At 52.5% G+C, this 5,810-nt stretch overlaps 1 non-coding gene across 1 annotated transcript; it reads right to left on the bottom strand.

The window, feature by feature from the left end:
* Positions 1-3,526: 3,526 nt before the first annotated feature.
* LOC132232258 (U1 spliceosomal RNA) lies at positions 3,527-3,688 on the bottom strand. Its single transcript, XR_009452377.1, has one exon. It is a non-coding gene; the product is annotated as a U1 spliceosomal RNA (small nuclear RNA).
* Between the last annotated feature and the right edge of the window lie 2,122 nt (positions 3,689-5,810).

Raw genomic sequence — 5,810 nt, forward strand, 5'->3', positions numbered from 1 at the left:
CACCAGGAATCCTATATAATAAAAGCCTAATATGCAAATTGTCCCCGCTTGCTATGACATGTGCTGACCATCAGGGGGTGGTGTGGAACATGGTGGACATCAGTAACACGCTGTCTCTCGCCGGTTACCTCAGCAGGGAGAGGAGGTGACAGGGATAGAGGTGCAGTGAGAATGCTGGGTGTCCACCAAGCTCACTCTCACTCCCAGGGTGCCTTGGCTCATGTGCTGGGGAAACCCCCTCCCCCCACCCTCAGCTGCCAGGCACCCGCGAGTAGCCTGACCCGCACCCATGCGGCATCTTCCAGGTGAGCCGAGCCACAGCCACCGGGACCACAGGGGCCAGTTGGGCTCCTGGTGGGTTCGTGCAGGAGCCAGTCTGTGAGGCTGGCCAAGAGAGAGCACACTACCCGCCCATCTTCTGTGCAGTGCCGCTGGGCAGCCCAGAGGCCCACGCTGCACCCGGCCTGCGGCATCAGCCTGCACTTACTGCATCTCTGCGTGGGGACTCAGGCACCATAACTCAGGTGGAGAGGGGCACGAGGGGGGCCAGGGGCCCAGGTGCTGCCCAGGACCCAGAAGTCAGCTGGGACCTGCCCTTCCACGCCAGACACTTGTGCTTCAATTGCTGGCCAGGCCTAGGGACTGCACCCATGCACAGATTTTGTGCACTGGGCCTCTAGTTGGCTTATAAACGCCCCTTTGGACTGGCTTTCCTCCTTTCCTGCCTTTCTCACCCATCTTCCACTCCTGGTCCCTGGGATCATACCCCAAAGTAAACTACCAGGTCCCAAGCCTCAGGCTCTGCTTTTGTGGGGAAACTAGGCAATGAGACCACATGACTTTCCCTGGACAGAAGATCCATCAGCTCCCAGAAAACCAGCCCACACAAAGGGGACCTCACTCTTGAGCCAAGAGCTGCTACTGAAAGAGACGTGCATCCCTCCAGATGGCCCTGACCCAGTCCAACTGGCACCACCTGAATTGACTCCAATGTCCTTTGAGCCCTAAGCTCCCTGCTTGGAGACTATGGCAGGAGTTCATCACACTGCTGTGCAGGACCTGTCCCTCACCTTAGCATTTGAGGCTTCTAGAAACAGGCTCTCTCCTGTCCACCCTTACTTCTTCATCTCCACCTCCATGTTCCCTCTGACACACACATACCCACTATTTTGGGGTGAGTTTGTTCCCCCAAATTCAAATGTTGATAACTAACCTCTAGGACCCCATAATGTGATTTTACTTGGAGACAGGCTCTTTAAAGAGGCCATGAAGTTAAAATGAGGCCATCAGAGTGGGCCTCATCCAATCTGACTGGTGTCACTGTAAGAAGAGATTAGGATATACTAGTAGATATACATCAAGGGAAAACACAGGGAAGACAGCTGTCTACATGCTGAAGAGAGGGGCCTCAAAGTAACTAACCCTGCTGATATTTAGATCTCAGACTTCCAGCCTCTGGAGCTATGAGAAAAATGTCTGTTATTTAAGTCACCTATCCTGTGGCCCTTTGTTATGCAGCCTTAGCTGACTAATACACCTCCCTCCACACCTTTGTCCCCATCCTGAAATGCCCTCTGTGTTCCTCTTTTGGTCACCCATCCTGCTTCTCTCCCAGCATTCAACCATCATCTCCAGTTGGACAAGGAAGTGACTTCACCTTTTCCACCTGTAGACTAGCAGAACCACAGCTCACTTATAGGAGAATGTGAGAAAAGTATATAAAACACCAAATGGTGCTAATACAGGTGAAGCATTCTCAAAAAACAACGGACTCTTTCTCTACATCCCTGCTCATAGAACATTCTGGTTGACTCTGAGCAGGACTCTGTCTTCCTGGGCTCCCCCTCCTCATTTAACCCAGCTTTGTGTCTGGGCCCTCAGATCCACCTGCTGCCTCTGCCTGGGAACAGCCTGCAGGGACTGGGGCACAGTGATGGGGCCCAGGAGCCTGTCCTTCTTCAGGCTCAGCCACCTCAGCTCCTCCATCACCATACAGTACAATTTTGAGACTGTTTTATTCAGCTAAGCCAGGCCCTAGAGACAACCACTCACTGTGTTAGCTGGCCCCCATTTTGGGAGAACCTAGAAAAATTGCTGGATATGCAAATGGAATGCAAATGACTGCTTCTAAGCAGGAATAATTCCCTTTGGCATCCTTTCAGGGCCTGGTGTAGGGAGTCTATAAAAATGCCCATGAGTGGCACAGCAATGGTTGGCATGGAAACAGGGCTTCCAAGGGGCTTGCGGAGACTCAAGGAGGCCCTGAATCAACTATGCTAAACAGTCACTCCTAGAATCCTGTTCACACTCAGAGTTGGCATGCAGCTGCAGAGAGCATTATCTTGGCCACTGGAGATAAGCTTCAGACTGCAGAGCTCTGAATAGGGATTTGAGAATTTGCCCCAAATGGGCTTCTCCCCCAAAATGAACTTTCAGGTCACACAGCCCTGAGTCTGACGCTTGGCTTTCAAATGCCCACCTGTGAGACCTCGGCAGGCTGCCAGATCCCTGAGACAGAATTTCTCTGTCTGTCACGAGGATTTCCCAGAGCATCGCCCGGCCCAGCACCGGAGCTGGCCTTCAGGTTTGCCCTGTGGGCCCAGATCCAGGCCCAGCAGGTAGCAAACACTCAGGGAACACTCTGCCCTCCTTCCTTCCTCCACCATGTATACATCTCATGGGCTATTTTTATTCGTGTTCCAGGTGAAATAAAACAAGTTAAAGCAAAGCATGAAATTTGAGGAGGATTCCACCTTAAGGAGAAAAAAAACCACCTCTATAATAACAAATAGTTGGAGCTGGTGCAGTACTTGCGTGAAATTGTTACCCCTCAAGACAAGTCTAAACTCTTCAGCATTATGAAAACTCTGACGATTGCTTCGCTACTGAAGATTTATGGCCCTCAAATCATTCCTAAAAGACAGCACACACTCCCAACCAAGGCTCTGCCTCAGATACACCGGCTCCTGTCTCCGGGCAAGCTGAGGAGGCTGCTGTTGCCGCTGGGCTGCACAGGGCACAGGGCACGCATTTCTGCCTGAGGTGTCTGCTCTGTGGGGCCCAGATGAGGCCCAGTTGTAAACGCTCAACAAACATTCTGTCTTTGTGTATTTCTGTACCATGGCAGCATCAAAAGACAGCTTGGGGGGTGGGGGCCCCTTTCCCCTGCCTCCCAACCAGCCACACAAATAAGTAGTAGTTCAAGCTCACCAGACAGGGGTCAGGGCAACTCCTCCCACAACAACACATCCACCATTTAAGGTGAGAAACCAGAACAACCTACACTGAAAGGAAACTTTGAGGTTTCAGATGGTTCACCCCTAAGTTTAATGGATGAGGACACTTAGGCTCAAGTGGTGCAAGGAATTCTGCTAGGAGCATACAGGGGTGGAGCTGGGCTCTGCCCCTTGTCACCTGAAACCCAAGCCTGGCTCATTTCAGCCTGGCACCTGACATCCAGGGGGGACAAGGGGACACCGCTCTCCTCATGGCCCCAAAGTAATATTTTTGAGAATAATATTTTTTCTAGGGGAAAGGGTGAACACAGTCCCTTACTACCATGAGTTATGCCATCAAGTTTCCCACGTTTGGGGAAACTGCAGGGTTCAGCACACCAGGAGTGCAAGAGGTGAACCTCGCCCTGGGCAAACCACCTTCCAGATCATGGTATCTCCCTGCAGGTAAGTATGAGAATAGTATTTTTATAAACCCCAAAAGGAGGGCCATTAAGTACATTCTTTTGCAGCACAACTGACTTCAGAGAGAGACCTTGCTTAAGAACTCCTTGGCTCCCCATTGTCTGGTTGAGTCTGAGCCCCTCAGTCCACTTCCTCAACCCTCATTCACCTCCCTTACCCCCTCCCAGACTAGCTGTAGTCTGACCAAGCTCTTCTCCCTCATTCCCATACTTCTGTCCCCCTTCATCTGCAGAGCCTTCTGTGCACATCCTCTTCAACTTTCCAGGATCCAAGCCATCTCAGTGCCCGGTCCTCCCTCACTGGTGCCCCTTTGGCCCCTATGTTCCCTGACACTCATCCAGCACCAGCTGCATGCCAAGCACTTCCCCACATTAACTCGCTTGCATCCCTGCAACCACCCTATCTATCATGAGGCTTCAAGGGCTGAAGAATCCACAGAAATGGAGGCCAGAGAAGTTCAGTAACTTCCCCAAGGTCACACAGCTAGGAAGTGTCAGGATCAGGATGCAACCTCAGGTCCTTCTGGTTTCATGGTCTACTGCCTCCCATTAGTCATTTCCTGTGTTTTGGCTCATCTCCGGTGTACGCTTTGAGGGCAAGGCTCCGAGCTCTCTTACTGTCCCCATCAAGCTCAGCTGTACTCAGCACGAGGTCTGCTCAGCATACACAGAATGCCAGGAAGGTCTCTGCTGAGCCCTCTGCAGACGCCGCATGCTGAGGTTCAGAGAGGCTAAGTGACTTGCCTGATGTACACTGCAGATAAGAACAGGGCAGGGGTTTCAAAGCAAGGCTGTTCACACAAGGTAGGGGTCTCAAACGCAGGAGTTTCTGGGGGCAGGCAGAGCACGGTAGTGAAGGCACTGGCTGAAGAGGTCTGGGGACCAGAGATGTGTCCTCCACCTAACAGGGAACAGCTCCAGCCTCAGACAGCGGTCAGCAGCTGGGAACACCAGTATGACCAAGGATTCTGATTCCTCAAGACAAGGTGAAACCCAGATTCTTATGGGAACCTCTTATTTTTTAACATTGATCGACATACACAGAATGTTTTATATAAGACGGGAAATAACCAAGAAAACCCATCTGCAGGTCAGTCCCGCCTATGGAGCTTGGGATTCTTCTCCATTGAGAGTGTCAGAGCTCTTCTTATAGCTGAGGAAACTGAGGCCCAGGGACGGGAGGACAGCTGTGGCTACACAGGGCACAATGGTGGAGTCCAGCCCAGTGATCCTTCTGTGAAAGGATCAAAATCTCCACAAACTAATACTGCTCCACTCCTAACCCCAAGCACACATGCCATGAGCTCTGAGGACAGACTGGACTGGCCAGTGGCCTCTCTGCGTGGCCTGGAGGCAGACCTGATGTCTCTGCCCTCCATTTCCCACCTGTGCAACGGGGAAAGAAAGAATAAGAATGCCTCTCTCTCCCTCTGTCTGTCTGTGAAGATGATAAAGGTATGATAGATTTTTTTAATTCCTAAAGGTATGAGAAACTACATGTCTCCGCTCCATCCTGAATTGAGCTTATAGGACTCAGGAGCCGGAGCAGCCCTGGGGGCCTAGCCTGTGGCCTCTGCAGTGAGTGCAGGAGCTCAGTCCTATGCCTCCTCTTCGGGGCCTGGCGGCTGTGACCACATTCTACAAACCAGGAGGCAAGGTGTGGCAAGACCGTGTGAGTGGCTGGCAAACACAGGACCTGGAGCCTGTGACTGATGGGGACAGGTCTCTGGACTCAGTGGGCTGTCACACCACTACCTGGGCTTCAGGGCTACACTCACTGATCCCTTTGAAGTTCAAAGAATGGGTCCCGCCCCTCCAAAGCAGGCAGGAGAAAGGAAACTGTCTGCCCAGGCTGAGTTATGGTGGCCACAGCAGACAGCCCTCACCCTCCGGGACTGCTGGCCCCAGCCTTGCCTGTCCCTCCAGCCCTTCCCTTCCCCAGATGGCCCCTTCAGCATCTCTAAGCTTGTGGCCTGGCCCAGCTCCTCCATCCCACCCACCTTCCCCCAGCCCCACCCCAGGTCCAGTTTCCAGGGTCTCTGGGCTGAGGCCCCCCTATACCTTCTCCACTGGGAGAAGTTAGTCCATGCTTGCACTCCTGGGATGGTGAGCT

Source organism: Myotis daubentonii, chromosome 3 (genome assembly GCF_963259705.1).
Source record: "Myotis daubentonii chromosome 3, mMyoDau2.1, whole genome shotgun sequence".
Lineage (NCBI taxonomy): Eukaryota > Metazoa > Chordata > Mammalia > Chiroptera > Vespertilionidae > Myotis > Myotis daubentonii.